Source organism: Helianthus annuus, chromosome 3 (genome assembly GCF_002127325.2).
Source record: "Helianthus annuus cultivar XRQ/B chromosome 3, HanXRQr2.0-SUNRISE, whole genome shotgun sequence".
Classification (NCBI taxonomy): domain Eukaryota; kingdom Viridiplantae; phylum Streptophyta; class Magnoliopsida; order Asterales; family Asteraceae; genus Helianthus; species Helianthus annuus.
The window spans coordinates 122,716,364-122,738,432 of record NC_035435.2 but is presented as its reverse complement, the minus strand read 5'-3'; the positions used below and the strand labels follow the sequence as shown (position 1 = coordinate 122,738,432).

The 22,069-nt window shown below is 39.5% G+C and overlaps 1 pseudogene; it reads right to left on the bottom strand.

Moving 5' to 3' along the window:
- Positions 1 to 9,652: 9,652 nt before the first annotated feature.
- LOC110878552 lies at positions 9,653 to 12,558 on the bottom strand (annotated as a pseudogene).
- Between the last annotated feature and the right edge of the window lie 9,511 nt (positions 12,559 to 22,069).

Below are 22,069 nucleotides of genomic sequence, written 5' to 3'. Positions count from 1 at the left end.
TTGCGACGCTTCCGTCTTAGAGTCTTCCGAGGTGCAAGAGTTGCTTAGAGAGTGCACTTGAGCGACAATTTGAGGAATGACCTTGGCCACTTCCTTGGTCACAAGCGAGGCAATCCTCTTCTCGGCGCTTCGTTTGGCTCTTCTCCTAGCTGTTCGTCTCGAAGTAGAGTCGTTGGAAGGCATCTAGATAGAGAGAGATTTGGAGTGAGATTCGATCATAATGATTTTGAGTTTGCGAGGCGATTGAGCGCGTTCAAAACTTGTAGCGAGTAATATAATAGATTTCACATAGGAGCCACATAGGAGACACGAGATTCCTAAGTTCTCACACAATGATTTGTTTTGTACATATAAATAGTTGTGGTCTATACTTACACACATACATATCGGTGTGGAATGCGCGAGGACGCGATGAAGAGCGAGAGCAAGAGCGAAAGCGAGTAATTAGATATTAGTTTTTGTTGCGAACATTCGGTTTTTGTTTTAGATTGCGATGGCTGTGCGAGTTGTGCGTTTTGTAAAACAAGGAGCGAAAATTGATAAATTGAGAAATCGATAAGGCGTATAATAAATACATAAAGCGTAATTAATTTCATTAAAGCGTAAAACCGGCAAGTCGTAGGTTTAGTATAATACTCGGAGCGCCTCGGGTGTTTAGGCGTCGACTACCCAAGGTAACCTAACTATACCTAACAAGTTCGGGCACGTGCGTTGACCTAGAAGACTTATGCTTCCACTGGGATGCAGCTCATGGCATTCGTCTTCCTAGTCATTGTGTGGCTCGAGTTATCGTTATAGCCGAGTCCTTGGTGAGAGCTTTTGAAAACCATTTTATAGAGAGCGGAGCGGTTTATTAAGGTATGGGTTTCACCCCTGACTTAATAACTTTGCTCCTAACTGTGGTTATGCTCTTCGAATAAATTCGTGAGTTCCACTAGATTTCGAAATGGAGACTTTCGTCGAGATGTGGATGTCACTCCTAGCTCGATGAAAGGTTCTCGTGCTAGAAAAATGCGTTGGGTGAGCGATCTCATCGAGAGTTCTTGTTTTTCACGCCTGATCTTGACTGGATCACTCCGGTTGTGTTATGCGAGTATTTTCGAAAACGTGTGTATTGTGTTGGCCTTAGGAAAGGCTAAGTAATATTCCAGCCTTAGGAAAGGCTCTTCGCGTGAAATTGTAGTATGCGGTGTTTACGCGAAGTTGTAGTTTTTAGCGAATTCGATCGAGAGTATCAATTAGGCTCGTACAATCTCCTACTAGGTTCGTACGAGTCAGCCTGTTGGTAGTTAGACTATAGACTAGGTCGTTTCTAAGACATTGACCCGAACTAGGTCATGTCTTTCCTAATTCCCTATAGTTATGGCTCTGATACCAATCTGTCACACCCCAACCGATGGCGGAATCATCGGGGCGCGGCACTAGGCGAATCAGATTGCTCAAGAGAATCCATAACAACTATATTGCGATAGTATTTAATGCGTTCATTATCCCATACTAATAAACAATACATTCACATAAGTTATCACTAATTTCTTATCCTCTCGAACAATACAAATCCGACAACATGGAATTTAGGTGAGTTTCTAGACTTCCTAGCTTGATTTGATGTAGACTGCGACTAAACTTGCAACATACGTTAAAAGACGACAATACAAAAGTATTGGCGAGTATACAAGTTTTGATAGTGTAGCGTAAATAGATAAAAAGTGATGCGAATGACCAAATACATAAACGAGATAACTCAACATATATGTATATAAGGCTGATACTACCAGCTAAGTCACTCGAGCTGCGATTGCTATTCATCCTAACTAGACCCCGTCGGGTGCTATAATACTATACTAGTTAAGGTGGGACCTCGCGAGTATAAGTCCTAACACATATATAACTGGCATCATGTGTAAATATGTATAACAGTTATTCGCAAGTGATAAGCAGTTTGATTGAATAATTCGTTTTGATAAATTCGATTTAATAGGAATGTATGTTACACCCAAAATGCGATAAAAAGGGTTCGAGTATACTCACAGTCGGTGTTCTGCAAGCAAACACAACTTGGCTGGATTGAAGGGAGCGCGTCCAGGATTACCCTGATTACAGATTGATAGCGTAAGTGTTGCATAGTGCGTTAAACGGTGTACAGTGTCAATGGATCGGACAGTACTCCGATCGGATGGCAATCCGATCGGGTGGCTGGTTGATCGGGTGAAAGATGTGTTTGTGTATGATGGTTGCCTTTTGAAGTTTTCGTTGTAACATTTTGAAAACAGAGAAGTATCTCAACCTTTCAGGTCGGTCGATCGAACGACTGTTCCATCGGGTGATAGCCCGATTAGTGGACACTTTAGTGAGAACAAGTTCACAGCCGTTTGTCACTCAATCGGAGTGTAGCCCGATCGGGTGACAATCCGTTTGTATCGAATACGTTGAAAATTGTTCAAGTGTTGAAGTCTAAACACCACATGGTCGGGTGGTAGTCCGATCGGGTGACAATCCGATCGGACAGCAGTCTGTTCAATGTTCAAACTCCAAATTGTTGAAATCAAAGTCAAGTGTGAGACCCCAAGGTGCAATCCAATCGGATGGCAGTCCTGCCCATTCGAATGACTGCCTGTCCGTTCGGATTGACTGCCTCTCCGATCGGATGACTGTCCGATATCCGAACGATCTATTCGTCCTTGGTACTTGATTATTTTGAAGGTTTTTGGCAGTTTTGATTGAGACGGTGTCGTGACGTGTTAAACAACAGAATCCCCACCTCGAACCAAGGGACCCGATTGGACAGGAATCACCCAAACCTGACCAGTTTACTGGTTCGTGACAGTCGTTCTTGGTTAACCCGAAATCGGTTGTCTCTTTGTTAGAAACCAGATCTTGAATCAACACGACACTAAGAATGAGTAGAAGGTCGGTACAAGCTCCGATTCTATCGGTTTTCATTGAGTGTAAAAGAGTTGAAAGAAAGTTGGAAAACCATATTTCAATCCTTTTAACCATTAATAGGTGTAGATTTATGCGAAAACACTGTTTAATCTTGTGGAAATCCTTCAGATCTGAGTTGTTCTTGGTGGAATGAGGCCAAAGCTTGAAGTTCATAAGAACTCCATGATGACATCATCCTAGAACACCCCAAATCCACTGATTTCATGGTTAAAAGTTAAGATTCAAAGGTGAAAAAGATGAAGAAGTGTGCGTAGATCATAGAAGTACAAGATTTAGGTTGAAAGCTTACAAGAATAGCGAGAAATCAAGAGAAAATAGCCCCAAAGCGTGTTGGTCGAGTGAGAGCTCCACATCAGGGAAAATGATGTGTGAGTGGGGGTATTTATAGGAAAGAGAGGAGAGAAGGTGGTGCAGTGCATCGGATCGGATGACAGTCTGATCGGATGGCAATCCGATCGAATTGTCATTCGATCAAGTGCCACCGGCGAGTTGGGTTTTGGCGTTTCGTTTCGATCGTTGAGTTGGGTTTTAGCGTTTCGTTTCGATCGTTAAGCGTTGCGATAGTTTGGGTACACACTTTCATCCATATTTTCATATATTTATTATAATTAGTCACATTGGGTCGTATATACATATCCGTATTCCAAATCCTGCGATAATCGAGTTATGCGTGCCTGCGAGTGCGTTTTTGAGTGTTGCTACCCTGCGACACATCACGGCTATCAAGGAGGATAGAATTGGTCCTCACTCGAGATCATCGTGGTTGACAGCAAGTGCAATGTGATATGATAGCGATAAAATATGCGATAATATGCGAAAATATTGCGATATAGCGATGTATGTGATATAGTTACATTATGATCCGAATATCTGGTGCTAGGCGTAACGAGAATAACGAGTAGTAACAACGCACGAACGTGCGGTTGTTACAGGTATCAGCAGAATACCCAGAGAGGGCAGCTTGTGAAGAGGCGCCTTCGCTTCTAGGCGAACCAGACAACTGACGATACGCGTCGGATGATCCTTGGTCGCTCATACTGTAAACTAACAAATAGTCAAATAACGCATAACAATAAAATACAATTATGCACATAGTTTCGTTATTTATTTCCTAACAGATTGAATCAGTGGCTTAGCTCTGATACCACCTTCTGTCGCAACCCCCGTCCCCTAGCTACCCGAAAACGGGCGGCCGCGGCCAGTTTTGGTGGTATCTGGTTCTTATCCATTTTGGCAGCGGAAATTACATCAGGACCGTAGTTAGGAAATATTTTATCAGAGTAAAATACCACGCTTTCATAATATTAAACACATGGGATAAAACCCAAGTTTTCAGTATATCCATTTTCATAGGAATAAATCCTATTTTATTTAATAAAACATCTATTTAGTTTAGGTAACTTTATAGCCACTTTTCCAAGCCTTCAGTGCTGTCCAGCTGGCTTCTATTTGGCTTTCACATATTGTTACCTGAAACGCGTTTAAAAACATTTTGTCAGTGGGAAATACTGGTGAGTGAATCTCAGTTTAATCAATTTTAATAAAAACCATTGTGCAGTATTGAGGGTGGTCCCGCAATTACATTTGTTTCCAAGTCATATCAATTACCACCCACGGTACTGTCGTTCCAACTTATGGTCATGTTACTCCTCGCAAGGCAGTAACAAATTTTGTATACAAAACCCCAAATTTACTGACCATAATTGTATCCTTACAAATACTCAATAACCGCTTAATATATAATTAATTAAGTGAGGTTTTGTAAAAACAGTTTGCAAAAAAGAGATTACTCACATTGATGTCTTAGATTATCCTTTAGGGTTTCCTGGTGACAATCTATAATTTACACAAATGCACACGTGTTAGTATAATAACCCATTTTAACAATAGTAATACCCTCCCCGAGACGGCATTCCAACGACTACGTCGGGCAGAACCACGACAGCCGTTACGGAACCCTAGATCAATCGGGCAGAGTATCTAATACGTATCCAGGGGTTATGATACTTAGAACGGAGCAAAACCTCGTTATTTATGGGGTATTATACCCGAGAATTATGTTAAATCTTCAGAAATTTCGAGAGAGAAAAAAATCGGTGTGATTCTGGACTGAAGGCCGATGCCATCTATTTATAGGTGACTCTTCAGCTTCTCTCGCGGCCCGCGTAAGATAAGCTTAAGGCTTACGCGGCCCACGTAAGAGGGGGGTCTAGGCGTAGCTGATTCGAGTCACACATGTAGGTTCAACACGCGTTGGACACGCGTCAACACCGGGTGCTGCCTCGTTTCTGATCCCTCGTGGCCCGCGTAGGCTCAAGGGGTGGCTTACGCGCCCCGCGAGAGCCCCAAAAATTTGATTTTTAATTAATTTTAATAATATTAAAGGTATTCAGGGTCCGTTTTCACGTATGGGCTGTATTTTAGAACATATTGGGATAATTTAAATATTCTTAAGGTGTCGAAAAATATTCCGAGGGTGTCGGTTTACTTTAGGGTTGTTATAACCGGATGCTTGGAACTTGATTCGGATCATCTTGAAGCTTGAATAATGGAGGCATTGTTGATGGTTAGGGTTTTGGTGAAAGATGATGGTGGAAAGAATGATGGAGAAATGATTAGGGTTTGTGGATGGTGATTGTGGATCATTCTTGATGATGCGGGTGATGATTCTTGATGATAGATGGATTGGTGGTGGTAAGTGTGTTGAATTGGGCTCCCAAGATGATATTCAAAACTTGAATTCTCGTGTAACTCTCGTATTCAATGGTCAACCACCAATCAGAATCGTTCCCCATACCTATATCACATTATTTCGCGTTTTGAGAATCTACAGCCCGTCGCCGACGGCCTGGGGACCCGTCGGCGACGGCTGCCCAAATTTTCAAATCTCTCTGACGCGTTAAACCACTGGGTACGGGCAAAATGGCTAATGGGACTTTCCACAGGGCGTCGCCGACGGCCCATATGGCGTCGCCAACGGCCTCCCCAATTCTTGTTTTCCATTTTGTCCATCTTGCACTTCCGTTTGATCCGTAACGCGTCCCGTTTGTTTGTTTGTTTTTCATCCCGGTGATCCGTAAAGCTCTCGAAAAGCTCCTTAAACTCCATCAAACCTGCAAAACACATTTTTAATTAAAAGTAGGCTATTCGGAATTAAAACTCATGTAAAAACATCAAGTTACACGATTACGAACACCGGTTTTCAACCACATATCACCTGGTGTGGCCCTTGGTACTTTTAACTTAGATTATATTTATGCTATTGTTTTGCTTATTCCCTTGGGCTTTTAATCGTTTAGTTGTCTTTGTTGATGGTGTGTTACCTTATGTTATTTATACTTTAAAGGGTTCAGTGCTGCAGTCACTTAGCCTTGTGATATTTTTAACAAGAAGGCGTAACACTTATCCTATTTATGACTTTTACTTAGTCTGATTTTGTTTCGTAAGCCATTGCTAAGGCTTAAGGAACATTTAGTGTAGGTTGTTCAAACCTGTCTATGAGACTAATTTTTTGGAAAATTTTCTAAGTCTCATGGAGTTGTATTGATTTAGGAACTGATGTGGCCTGGGAGCTCATCCCCTTACATGACGCTTGTCATGGAGTTTTTTGCTAGGTTCTAAACCTGAGTATAGGATAGAAAGACAAGTTTTAGCAAGAACTTCATCGTTCGTTCATCAAAGTGTGTGGGTTACAAAGGGAACAAAAACAATACTTTTCTATCTTTTCTTAACACTTTTTTCTTAGACATGGAACCTTTTAAGGTTTTTGCCATTCCAATGTCGGGGAAACTTTTTGCTATGTGAGTCAGCCAACTTGTAGGATCCTCCTTTGTGAGCATCGAGGATGGTGTACGGCCCTTCCCACTTAGGGCCAAGTTTTCCTTGGCTTTCTTTCTTGCTGGCCTCGTTGTTTCGAAGAATGAGATCACCAGGCTTGAATCATTCGTACACTACAAAAAAAATGCCACTTAGTGGCACACACTTTTAGTGACATTTAGCCTTTGTGCCACTAATTTAGGTTTATAGTGGCACTTTGAGTATGCCATATTTGATTAACACACACTTTTGGTGGCATATAGTTTTTATGCCGCTAATATAGATTTTTAATGGCACTTTGTGCATGCCACATTTATTTAACACATACTTTTACTGGCATTTACCTTTTATACCACTAATTTATGTTTATAATGACACTTTGCGTATATCATTGATAATTTCAAGCAACTCTAATTTCCTTTATTGAAACCCATATCTGATCTTTAATTCCAAAATGTAAAACAATACTAACAAAAAGAATATATAAAAAAACAAACAATATTTCATCATAGTTAGTTAAGAACCACTTTAACTAATGAATCCATCAATGTCCAAAAAAATAGATATGATAAGCCATAATTGATAACAATTTGTGACAACCTGATCCATGCAAATAAGTTATACTATTTTTTTCATTTTTTAAACTCATAATTTAAACACATAAACATTAAAAATAATATATATTAAAAAAATAAAAATGAGTGATTATATTAGTTTCAAATAGGGGTGCAAACGAGCAAAGGCGAGCTCGAGCTCGACCAGGCTCGAGCTAGATTAACTTATGAGAGCTCGGGCTCGAGCTCAGCTTGTTGGTATTTTCTTAAGCTCGAGCTCGGCTTGGGCTCGGCTCGTTTATTATCTATAAATTAATATATTAAATAAAAATAATATAAATAGACTTTTTAGGCTCGCGAGCTCGATAAATGAAGCTCGGACTCGTTTACTAAATAAGCTTATTTTTAGGTTGGAGGTCGGCTTGTAAACAAGTTTAAATAAGCTCCGCTCGACTCGGCTCGTTTACACCAGGCTCAAGCTAGATTAACTTATGAGAGCTCGGGCTCGAGCTCAGCTTGTTGGTATTTTCTTAAGCTCGAGCTCGGCTTGGGCTCGGCTCGTTTATTATCTATAAATTAATATATTAAATAAAAATAATATAAATAGACTTTTTAGGCTCGCGAGCTCGATAAATGAAGCTCGGACTCGTTTACTAAATAAGCTTATTTTTAGGTTCGAGGTCGGCTTGTAAACAAGTTTAAATAAGCTCGGCTCGACTCGGCTCGTTTACACTATGGCTCGTAAGGTTCGACGGGCCTATCGAACTTCACATGTGAGGCTCGAGCTCAAGCTCGATAAACAAACGAGCTTTATTTTAGGCTCAAGCTCGGCTCGGACTTGATAAGGCTCGGCTCGTTTTGAGCTTTTTTCTCGAGCCGATCTCGAATAGCTCGCAAGCCGCTCGGCTCGTTTACACCCCTACGTGAAACCGAAACCGGTTATTAAAATTACCAGGTTGTGCTCCTCTATGTGTCACTGGCCACAACGTATTTCTATAGGAACACAAAACAATGGTTTTAGACCATTAGTCTATGTTAAATTCGGTATCTACACACCTAATCTCCATTTTGTTTCAACTTTTCATTTTCTAAACTTTGTTTCTTTCAACATTCGGTTTAGTTATAATTTGCAAGTCATGGTAACAAACTAATGGCACCGCGTGAAGTTTTCTCTGCTCTCCTTTCTCTCTCTCTACAACCTTTTACCTTCACCATCATCCAATATACATATTACAAGAAAGCTACTCTAAAACTATAACCGTGGATTGACAATCAGACGACCCAAAATAAGAAGGGTATTGTTTCCAGCCGTGCTTTTTCAAATATAAAGTAACTAGGGGTATTCCCTTTCAGTCGTTGCGCAACATCACAATTTAGATTCAATTAGGTACGGTTACAAGCATTCCTCATGTTAATAATAGTTTGTCATTAATCTATCATGGTGTTGTTTATAGTGCAGCGAACAAAATTTGAGACGCTTATGCGTACAACTTCCTGTCATTAGCATACGGTTTCCCATTAGTTGCAAGTTTTTCAAAGGTAATCCGTTGCGCTGCTTATGTAAGCAGGCAATAGTGTAGTCAGTACACAGTCTAAGATGTGTTGTTTCCTTGGCAAAATAACCTCTGCACCTACATATATTAAAAACATATCTTATTTTAGTATAAATCGCAAAACTAACTCGGAGAAAAGAAAAATGTGAAAGCATGACTTTGCAACCTAATGTGTCCACAATGTAAATGCTTGATTCAGATGTAAGTGAGCCACCAAAGGGTGACTCTGTGCCGCATTATTCAACTTTTTTTTCTGCAAGTCCTGCATGCATCATCAACAAACTATATTAACATCTTGAAATTATTAAGCATGTCTAAAGATTTTAGTTGGTCTTGAATTTGTATATAATTTAGAGGTGGAAATTTTGACCTAGGGTTTATCTATAATCAACTAGTTTAATACCCGTCCGATGGACGGGTTACGTTGATTTATTATATACTAACAATGTGAATGAATCTATTAACACAAATATTTACTTATTGCATTTTAATATTACAACACAATCTGACTAACAGCTCAATAACGGTGTCGCCATTTTTTTGGACCCAAACAGCTACTTCAATGACTCTTTGGGTTGGGCAAATTAAATAGCCTATGGATAGGGCGGTGTTTGGCGCCTTTGACAGCCTACGTGGAGGGCGCCACGCCACAGCGATTAGCCTAAAAAATGGAACAAAATCAAGAGTGACAAAAGATAATTATGAAAACTTCTATATTCCTAGAGAATAAAATCCACTATAGATATGTAAACAAACTCTTAACTATTTAGTCATTAATAACTATTTAGTCATAAATAACTGGCATTAAAAGAATACCAATATACTTCATATTTGAAGAATACTATTTGCCTGAATAAACATTACCAACTCCACCTTCATGATTCTTGATCCAATCCAGTATGATGAAGTAATTGTTATCTTCAACAAAAACCTCCTCTTAAATCTCTCATTTTGAAGCCGCGGACTTGCAGACCGGACATGCGTTCTTCTAAAGCAGCCATTGTTTGATGCAACCCGTGTAGAACTCATGCCCGCAACCTAGTGCTCCCATTCTTGTATTCTTCCTGTTAAACCATCAAAGTTTACACCAACACAAACCAAACTAACATGTTCGCCAAGATACAAATAAAAGAAATATACGCGTACCTGACATATGCAGCAAGGTTTGGCATCTGTCTCACCCGCTACACCCGCGTATGTTTTCTATTTCAAATGTTTATAAATGTTTTCTTTGGTCAATCCAGTATTCACGTTTCCAATCCGCTCTTCCAACGGCTACAGCTCCTGAACGGATATTAAAATTTATATTATCTCTATTCATAATTGCATCATTATAAATAAAATGAACAAAGAATGTTATTTTCATTACCTCATAAGACATGTTATCAATATCGAGCCGCATATCCCTGTGCCGATCATGAATATCAACCAAGCCATAAAAGACAAATTGATTTAGAAGCATAACATCCTCGAATCGCAGACCCTCTCCCCTGCGTATACGATCCAAAACGTTGTGCATCTGCATCGAAGAAAGACCACATGTTTTCAGCATAACAAAAAGATAAAATCATAATTTATATAACTTTGTAAATCATTAAACATACCTCTGCTACAAGTCTGCCTCTCCTTTCACTTCCACCAGAAAATGTTGTTGATGATAGATACGGGAAACCAAAAGCACCATTAACCTGTCTATTTAAGGTTCTTGCCCGATGATGATGATGACCCGTGATAGTATTTACAATCGGGATTCCAGTTTCGTGTGAAGCTGAAGCATTCACATGTGGTGGAATTCTAGAGAAAAGATTATGGGTTGTGCTCCTCGATGCAACCGTTGCGCCTTCCCCATGATATACCCAATTCAAGTATTCAGGCCGGAACCCTGAACATATGAGGTGATCCAGAACAGTTTGTCTACTCTGATATTTCATATTTAGACACTTTGTACATGGACATTTTATTTTCCCCCCATTGACACAAGCTCTCTCAAATGCAAAATTCAAGAACGTGTGCACCCCATTAACAAAAGTTTGACTTGATCTTGGTGCAAGGTACATCCATGATCTGTCCATTACTATTCAAAGTGAAAAATAACAAACTTTGTAAGTATTACATATTATACAAAAACATATAACTGAGTACAAACAGAGGAATGAAGCCAAACTTTGTAAGAATAAACCTAAATTGCTTAATATCATGCTAACATTATGGTAGGTGAACTAAATCTATTAGTGGATGTGCTGATCGATATGGAAGTCAGTTACATGGAAACCAGGAGTTAAGATATGCAGAGCTGCTGATATTGATTTAATTATGTTTGTTTTTCAAGCTGGTGTTGTAATTTGTAATTCCATATTGGACCAGTACTTTCAGGTTGTCTGTATTTGCTCAGAAAAAGAAAAAACAAATTCCAAATTTAATATAAAACATGTGGAATAGGGTCAAACTTCTGACCTTTGGGACAAATGGAGGAGTTTATCACTACAGCACCTTTGATCTTAGCATTTCTATAATATGGTTTTTTAGTTGAAAAATAGAGATGATTGGATTTGGTCAGATCTGTTTGTTTATTCATTTGGTTCATGTGACTCAAGTAGCTTTTGGTGTTCTGAAGCAAATGAACCAACGAGCAAATATTTGAACAAACAACTGATATGGGTCATATAGCACAACCTAAATTTATAATTGGCCGGCACTAGGTGTTATAAAATTCAGTGAATAATTCATGAACAAACAAAAGGCATTTATGATCGACTAACTTGATTATTGCACATGCACACACACACACACTGATAAACAAAACAACAACGAAGTTTCAATTCAAACCGATAAAAATCACAGAAATACATCATGATTGTTGCACATATACCCACAATCACACATTGTTGACCATTTGAACATAATTTTTTTAAATTTTAACAATTACTGACCTAAAATTGAAGGAGTTGAAGTTGCGATCCTCTAGTCGTGCTTGGTATCCCTTGGATCACCGGCGATTTTGATTTGCTTTTGGGAACAACTCAGCACACCAGTACTACAAAAAAAAAAGTCTTTTTACAAGGTGACTATTTGAAAAAAAAAAAAACCCTCACAACCTTCTTCCACAACCCTAAAAGAACAAAAATCAGTGCCTATAGTTCTATGTAGACAAACTGAAAGCATTGAAAGCGTACCACAAGACAACTACAATTAGGAATAAACAAAAACAGTAAGATAAGATTATTAAAAACACACAAAGTTCGAGTAGCAATTTGAAAATCAGAATAAACATTCATGAATCATCAGTGTTTTAGGATTACAAACAAACAAATCAAGGCCCTAGTGGTAAGCAAATCATCGAACACTTGGTGGGCATGTTGTTGGTGACCAAGAAATTTATGTACATCATCAACAAAGTCCTCTAAATAATGTTATATGAATCAAATTAAAAACAAGGAACAATGAATATAGTATAGAACCAGTAGCAATAGTGAAGCATACATGTCTTTCAGGCTCTGGAATCTCCTTCATGGTTGCTTCCTAGAACTGATGCCATGGAGGCAAAACACAGATAATCGCTGGGGTCCTGGGGAGAAGTGAACAAATTAGGTTAGGGAAAGGGAAGGATTGTGCGGGAATTCCAAATATTGGTGTGTGGGAAATCCAAATATTGGGCGGAAGGATTGTGCGGGAATTAATTTGGGAAGGAGGGAAGGTAAATTAGTTTCAAACTAATTACAAAACCTTTAAGAAAATATTTTATTTTAATGTAGGAAAATTGGTATTTAATAAACCAACCTTTAACCAGTTGGTAAATAATAATCCAACCTACAGAATTGGTATATAATAATCCTACGTATCAACATGTTGGTACTCAATGAACTTCCGTTAATTTTTTTTAACTGAAGTTAGTTTTTAAGTTTTATTTATTACACAAACAGTCCCTGTAGTTATAATTTACTAGTTTTAACTATTTTATAAACCTCAAATCGAGGAAAAGGAGAATTTTCGAGTGGTTTTTTTGCTTCATAAAATAGTTAAAACTAGTAAATTACAACTACAGAGACTGTTTGTATAATAAATAAAACTTAAAAACTAACTTAAGTTAAAAAAAAATAACGAAAGTTCATTGAGTACCAACATGTTGATAGGTAGGATTATTATATACCAATTCTGTAGGTTGGATTATTATTTACCAACTGGTTAAAGGTTGGTTTATTAAATACCAATTTTCCTTTAATGTATGATAGATATAAATTATATTTTACAAACTAAATTTAAGTATATATATATATATCAATAAAAGGTTAAATTTAAACCGATGAAGATTTGAATTAGTTTGAAACTAGGGATGCAAACGAGCCGAGCGGCTCGCGAGCTACTCGAGATCGGCTCTAGAAAAAGCTCAACACGAGCCGAGCCTTATCAAGCCCGAGCCGAGCTTGAGCCTAAAATAAAGCTCGTTTGTTTATCGAGCTCGAGCCTCACATGTGAAGTTCGCTAGGCTTGTCGAACCTTACGAGCCATAGTGTAAACGAGCCGAGTCGAGCCGAGCTTATTTAAACTTGTTTACAAGCCGACCTCGAACCTAAGAATAAGCTTCTTTAGTAAACGAGCTCGAGCTTCATTTATCGAGCTCGCGAGCCTAAAAAGTCTATTTATATTATTTTTATTTAATATATTAATTTATAGATAATAAACAAGCCGAGCTTGAGCTTAAGAAAATACCAACAAGATGAGCTCAAGCCCGAGCTCTCATAAGTTAATCTAGCTCGAGCTCGAGTCTGGTCGAGCTCGGGCTCGGCTTGGCTCGTTTGCACCCCTAGTTTCACGTTTTAATGGTTGGAACGGGTTCTAGTTCCGGTTATTTAATCAAAAAAACTATATCCTATGTGCACAGTTCCGGGTAGGGTTCGCTTTCGGTTCTTAAGAAACCGAGTATTAAAATACCCTATTTTTGGGTTTTTCAATACCTTATTTCGGAGTTTTTAGTACTCTATTTCCAAGTTTAGTAATACTCTATTGCGTTTGTATTACCTTATTTTTTCGACTTTCTGTTTATTATAATAATTAATATTGTTATTGATAAATACGCATTGTATAATGTAAAAAAAACTAAAATAAATGCACTAACATAAATTTAAAGGATAAATATTAGAATCATGTATCAGGTATAGCCAAGTATAATCGGTTTTGGTTCTTGTCCGGTTTCGGGCATTAATCGGGTATGACCGATTCTGGTTCGGTCCCAGGTATTGAGTTCAAAATGTATACCCTATATACACTCGTATATGACTACGAGTTACTATGTTTGATAATAATTTACCACTGTTGCCTGTCATTTTAACCAACATTGATTATGGTTGACCAAATTTTACTTAATTGACCTTAACTGGTCACCACCAACTCTAATCCATCATCAATAACCATAGTCAACCAACATTAATCCTAATTGACCACAATTGGCCATCTATGACCTTGATTTACCTTTATTGGTGATAATAGAACATCAACCGCCCTAATTCACCATCATTTGCCTTAAATTAACATCAATATTTTTAGTTGACTGTTATTTATAATCATGATATATCAGCATGATGGATTGTAATGGATCCATTATAAGTCAATAACACTCCATAAAGAAGTCACAATGGGTCATATACACCCGCATATGACTATAAGCCACTGTGTTTGATAATAATGTACCACTAGAATATCATTTTAACCAACTTTGATTGTGGTTGACCAAGTTTATCTTAATTGGTTACCATTGACTAATCCACCACCAATGATTCTAATCGACTACCATTAATCCTAATTGACCATAATGGGACATCCATGACCTTGAATTTAGTACTTTTGGTTCTGGTACCGAATTTATCCCTACATGTTATGTAACATAGATTAATGAATTGATTGCCATTTTAGTCCCTGTGGTTTGGGCCATTTTGCCAGTTTAGTTCAAAGGTTTCATTTTTAACATCTGGATCCAAAAAGGTTTCGTTGTTGCCATTTTGGTCCAACTGACTTAACCCCATCCAATGAACTCTGTTACTCAGGGGGCAATTTTGTCATTTCCTTTTTAATTTATTTAAAACAATCAAACAAATTTAACAAAAACCCTCAACTCAGCCTCATCTTCCACTAAATCTTCTTCCCTGTGATACCCTCCAAACCCAGGTCACATAGATTTTTCGGTCACCCATTTCGTTGTATTACAAGACAAACCACCACCATCCACAACCGTTGGCCCACCGGAAAAACTAGAAGATGTAGATGTTGATGGTTGCTCAGATCCAACAACAAGAACCCACCCCACACCGCCACCACCACCCACTCCAACCGCCGCCTGAAACCATCGCCCCATCCCCCTTCTAGTGAAACCCCTTTTCATCGACGAGCCAAATCCTGTTGAATATCTTACATCCAACACATCGTCTTCCTCAGGTTGGATGAAAAAACCCATCATTCTTGATGAAAAACCATCACTGCTTGCCACTTTGGGAACTCCGACGAACCCTTTCGGCGTCCGATCCGACACCATCTCATAACACCACCGTTCACCCATCGTTAACCACCATCTCATAACACCACCATTCACCAACATCTTAGACCACCGTTGAACGGTTCACCTAAATCAAAATCAAACCCAAATTCAAACCAAATATCAAAATCAGACCCAAAATCAAACCACCGATGCTCTTGGATTCCCTTAGTCGTCGGAAAACTATCGGAGCCTTAGGGTTCTTAGTCTGTTACCACTGGCTAGATCGTTTCTCGGAACTCACAGAACAACCCCAGTCGCTGAAAAAAGCGCAGTGCAAACTCACTAGAACCCTAAGTTTATTGCCGGAAACACGAACCACCGTCAACGGTGGTGGTGGAACCCTAGCCGCAGGTATTTAACCCAATCGGCCCATAGAATCTGTTGCAACCTACAAGTATCAAAGCCAATCGGAGGTGGAGATGGGTGGCAGTGTGTGGCATAGTGACCAGGCGGTGGTGGAGAGGGAATCCGGAGGTGGAGCTGAGTGTATCAGGGATAGCTTTGTATGTATATAATCATATGTTATATATTATAACAAAGAAATGGTTTTAACAATCATAAAAATAAAGTGAAATTTTAAAAAAATATGAAATGACAAAATTGCCCCCTGAGTAACAGAGTTCATTGGATGGGGTTAAGTTAGTTGGACCAAAATGGCAACGACGAAACCTTTTTGGATCCAGATGTTAAAAATGAAACCTTTGGACTAAACTGGCAAAATGACCCAAACCACAGGGACTAAAATGGCAATTAACTCTAGATTAATAGTCTAAAACCATTGTTTTGTGCTCATATAGAAATTCGTTGTGGCCAGTGACACATAGAGGAGCACAAACTGGGTAATTTTAATAACCAGTTTCGGTTTCACGTTTTAAGGGTTGGAACGGGTTCTAGTTCCGGTTATTTAACCAAAAAACTATACCCAATGTGCACGGTTCCGGGTAGGGTTCAGTTTCGGTTCTTAAGAAACCGAGTATTAAAATAACCTATTTTTGGGTTTTCCTATACCTTATTTCCGAGTTTTTAGTACTCTATTTCCAGGTTTAGTAATACTCTATTGCGTTTGATTCAATCGCAATACAACTATAGGATAGATTGAGTTCAATCAGATACTTCAAAATGTGCGTTTCCATATCGTTAACACATCACATAATACTTGGATTAATCCATTCGATATTTGCAAGGTACCCGTGCCGCAAAGCACGCGGGTCTTATTACTAGTTATAACATATAGTAGAAGGATGGAAACTAAAATAGTATTATTACTAACACAATCGTTGTTTATAAATTATATGTATAGTGATATATTAGAATCTTTTTATATAATACTCACGATACAAAATAAAAGAAAAATGAATACATATATTTGATATTTAGAATAAGATTAATCTCTGGACTCAAAAAGTAATTTACCATAATAATAATAATAATAATAATAATAATAATAATAATAATAATAATAATAATAATAATAATAATAATAATAATAATAATAATAATAATAATAATATTATGACGCGTGGTGTGACCGCCCCCAAATAGTAATATAAACACTATTTATTTGATTTGGTTTATTAATAGATAGAGATGAGTAAAAAAGTTTATTTAAATTTTAATACTTATCTTTTTAACTGGGATACAGGTTATTAAAGAGATTAGGCGGCAATTAGAATTAAAAGCTTTTGTTTTCCCTCTTTCTCATTAAAACCGCTATGAAACCGCATTTCTCAACCTAGTTCAGTGATCCAGGGGAAATTAGAACTTGACGAACTTGTTCATTCGCTGGAAGGAGTCAACTGCCAGTGATCGAAGGGTTACCATTGGTTCAATCGCAACCTCAACCACCTTCAATTTTAGGTCAGTAAATTGTAAAAGATAGATGATTATGTTCTATTTAAATATGTTCAAAGAAACAATCTTGCTGAATTCGGCCATGTAGATTTTGAAAAGAGCTGTACACAATTGTTGTGTTCATTATGAGTAGATAAGTTCATACATATACATATTCTTTTGGTTTACATCAGGTCCAATTGTCATGCCAAAACAAGGCTGAATCGCCCTTTCCAATCACACTTGATGTATTTATTGAGATCCAAATTAACTTTCCCAAACTCCTTGTTAACTGCTGTGGTATAGTCTAAACCCCGTCATTGCTGCTCGGAATAAGGGGTGCAAACGAGTTGAGTCGTGTGACACTCTAGGTTTTTCCGAACGAACACCTTGTAATATTTTGTGTATATAAATATTATTAAATGAAAACGTGACCTTTGTGCATGATGTGTGTTGAATGTACGTATTATATATAATAGTATGTGAGTCGAGACCATGACTCGCAACCGGGCGGTTGCGAGTGGGCCTCTTGGTTTCGAGTGGCCCTTGGGCCGTAACCGGTTTGGGCCGAAATCCCAAGCCCAACCCAAAAACACCCCTTGTATATATCCAACCTTCCCTCATTTCTTTCATTTTTGCACTACACACAAACACATACACTCCTTATTTTCTCTCAACTAAGAAAACCCCAAAACAACATCCAAACTCTTCCAAATTCTCGGTTCAAGCAAGGATCTCGGACAAGGACTCGGTCAAGATCATCACTCGGACACTCCATCTTCTCTCATTCTCTTCTCTTTGTTTTCGGCTCTCCCTTTTCATAACCGGTTAGTGTTCTCTTTTGTGTTTAAGATGTATGTATGTTGTATGAACTAAGAAATGCTTGGTTAGTAGTTTTGTATGACTTTTAGGTTGATTTGTAAAAGTTTGACAATATGTGGTAACATGTTAGAAATGGTAGTTTAGGAATGTTTATGCCAACCAGAACAATGTTCAAGATTATAAAATGAATGCTTCATTGTTCTTGCAAAATGATGTTGTTAAATAGGAGATTTCGGCTATATAATGTATGATTTCTTGTTTTGCATCATGATCTTGTCGAAAATATGTGATTTTCGGTTCATAAATGTGTGATTATGTTGGCATGAAAACCCTAAAAATGATGAACAAAGGATGAACTTGTTTGAATATGACTTGAAGATGTAAAAATGGCAAAGTTTGATCTATCTTTACTAGTATTCAGATTAGGAAAAAGTGTTAGTGAAACCTTATTGGTAGTTTCCTAATCTGGGTCTGATTTCATATGTACAAATTGGACTGTCATATCTGCATCATCACGTGTGCATGAAAATGACAGCTTCCGACTCGCAACCACAGCATTCCGACTCGAAACCACGCAGTTGCGACTCGCAACCATAGCATGACAAGTCGAAACCACACGGTTGCGACTCGCAACCATAGCAGGACAACTCGAAACCACGAGATTGCGACTCGAGACTACGACCGTTGCGACTCGCAACCACAGCGTGATGACTCGAGACCACGCGGTTGCGACTCGCAACCACAACGTGACAAGTCGAGACCACCTGGTTGCGACTCGAGACCGTCTGGTTGCGACTGGGCTGTCCACTTTGGTTATTGGGCCATTTTGTGTTAACTTGGACTATCTGTTAAATGGACTGTGTGTTGCTGTGTTCTGTTTGACTGTGTTACTGTTAGGGCCGGCCCAATAACCCCATGACTATTACTTGTATGCATGTTACGTGCCTGTATGTGTTTTTACGTGAATGCTTGTACACCGAACCTGACCTATGCCGGTAACCATGTTAGGACGTGGTGACCAACGTGATTGACAAGTAACCTAAACCTACCGAGCAACCCAAGGTGAGTTCACAACTTAAAAGCATGCGTCCCGGTGGTTTGGGACACGAGACAAACAACCCTATCCCCTTGTAAAAGGGGATACCATTTACATACCTTCCCTAGTTATTGGGAACAAAACTTACTTTTCCTTCCCGGGTATTGGGAAACCTTTTGGTTAATTACTGTTTATACGGATTGCAACTAACGGCACTAAACGAAACTCTATCACTCAAGTCCCTACTACAAATACCGATTAGTCGCCGGGTTCAGGCGAGCGGGTTATTAGTTGATAGCGCTATTTAGGTGTTTACCAGCCTCACACCGTGCCCTGGTTTGGGATCGGTCGTGAACTAATGTACTCAGACATCCGTCAATGATGATAGAACATTGACATCGGGGCATCCTGCGGAAACGTAACGGTTACCTAGTGTTCGGTATTGGAAAAACAGTTTAGTCGCTAACTTCTGGGGTAGCTCCCCAGGGCATGTATAAACGGATAAATTAACTGGTGAAACAAAGTTTTTGGTAATTAAAACTAGACAACTAGTGAACTCACTCAGCATTATTGTTGACCCCTTACTGCATGCTTTGCAGGTAACCAGTGACGAAGGAGCTTGCTGCTTGGGAACGTGTAGTGTCTGTTCACCCTCATGTTGGGTGTTACCTTATTTTGAATTATGAACTTTGTTTAAACTACTTTACTTATGCTTCCGCTACTTATTACTGTTTAAACTTAAAACCTTAAACTCTGAACTTGATATTTGCTAATCTTATGGTTAGCAAGTATTATTTTTGTTATCAACTTAATTATTCAGTATAATTGGTGGCTGGATCCTGGTCAGTCACGCCCTCGAAGCGGGTGTTATCCGCAGGTGAATTTTGGGGGTGTGACAGATTGGTATCAGAGCCATTGGTTATAGTGAACTTGGTTTTAAAAAGGGAAAATCTTTTTGGAGAAAACCAGACTATAACCCGTGATTCGCGACGACACTACACTCCAAGTGCAAGGCTCAACACCTTTAACCTCATAGCTCGGACCAGTGTTTACTTGTTTGCTTACTTTATGTTTCCTGTTATGCTATACGTACTAGTGTGCCTAACTAGATAGATACACCTCTCTCTTCTATCTCATTCTCGCTACCTTACGGCATCACACTCATACTGTGTTTTCTGGTTATGAAGACAATGAGTGGACGTGGAAGGGGAAACATCAACATGACACAGGCTCAGTTCACTAACCTGCTCAACACAGTGGCTGCAGCTTTCGCAGCTCACCCTATAGGTAAGCTCGTTGATTTAGGATGTTTAGATCCTACCGTCACACCGTCTTTTCGCCTCTAAGACTGTACGCTTCGCTTCTCACGAACAGGTCAGCATGCACCGGCGCAACCACCAGTGTGTACTTTCAAAACTTTCATGGATTGCAAGCCTCTCCCTTTCAACGGCACTGAGGGTGCCATAGGTCTTCTACATTGGATTGAGAAAGTTGAAACTGTCTTTGCTGTCTGTGAGTGTCCCCCTGCAAATTGGGTGAAATTTGCTACTGCTACGCTTGAAGGAAGCGCGCTTTCTTGGTGGAAGGCACAGATTCAGATGTTTGGACTGGAAACTGCAAATGCTACTGCGTGGGAGGATTTCAAGGATATGATTAAGGATGAATACTGTCACCGGGATGACATCCACAAGCTTGAGAACGAGTACTATGAGCTCAAGATGGTTGGGTCAGAGATTGAAACTTACACCAAGCTGTCTAATGACTATGCTGCTCTTTGCCCAAACATGTCTCGACCTATGTATCGAAGAATCGAACTGTACATCAAGGGTTTGGCTCCAGAAATTCGAAGCCATGTAACTTCAGCCAACCACACTACCATTCAGCCGATCGTTCGACTTGCTCACAAACTTACTGATCAGGCCGTAGAGGAGGGCAGGTTGCCCAAAAGGATCAGTGCTACTGTCGGAACTTCTAGTGACAGCAAGCGTAAGTGGGAAGGAAGTCAGGGCAAGGATGCTAACCCCACTCAGGCCCCAGCACAACAAAGGAAAACTGAAAGCAACAAGGGCACTCAACAACAGGGTGGCTACCGGGGAAGCTACCCTAAGTGCAACAAGTGTAACAGGCACCACAATGGGGCATGTAACAAGGGCCAGTGTCAGCGATGCCACAAGATGGGGCACGAAGCCAAGGATTGTAGAAGCCAGTTCCCAGCAAGACAGAATCAGCAACAACCTCAACAGCAACAGCAGCAGGGAAACGACCGAGCATGTTTTAAATGTGGGGCAACAGGGCACTTTAAGAAGGATTGCCCTGAACTGAATCAGAACCGCAACAATAATCAGGGAGCTGGGAACAACAATGCTGGGAATGGTGCTAGAGGAAGAGCTTTTGTGATTGGAGCTGGTGAAGCAAGGAATGACCCCAATGTCGTGGCGGGTAAGTTCCTACTCGATGATCGTTATGTTTCTGTGTTATTTGATTCCGGTGCCGATGCTAGTTATGTATCCCTACGTATTAGTAAGAAGCTTAAGCGTCCGCTTTCGTTACTAAGTTCTCCTCATATCGTCGAGTTAGCTAATGGTAGAAACATCGAGGCCTCACATGTTGTCAAGGGCTGCAAACTAGAGTTGTCTGGTCAGACATTTAGTATCGACCTTTTCCCTGTTACTCTTGGAAGCTTCGACGTCGTTATTGGTATGGATTGGTTATCCAAGCATCGCGCTGAGATCCTCTGTCAAGAGAAAGCAGTTCGTATTCCTCGCCGTTTTGGCAAACCCCTCATTGTACAAGGTGGCAAAGGTGGAGAAATCTCCGGCGTTATCTCGTTCTTGAAGGCCCAGAAGTGTTTACGAAAAGGGCACACCGCTATCTTAGCACTTGTCACCAACACGCAGGAAAAGGAAAAGAGGATTGAAGACTTTCCAGTAGTGCGTGACTACCCCGAGGTATTTCCTGAGGAATTACCTGGACTCCCTCCCCATCG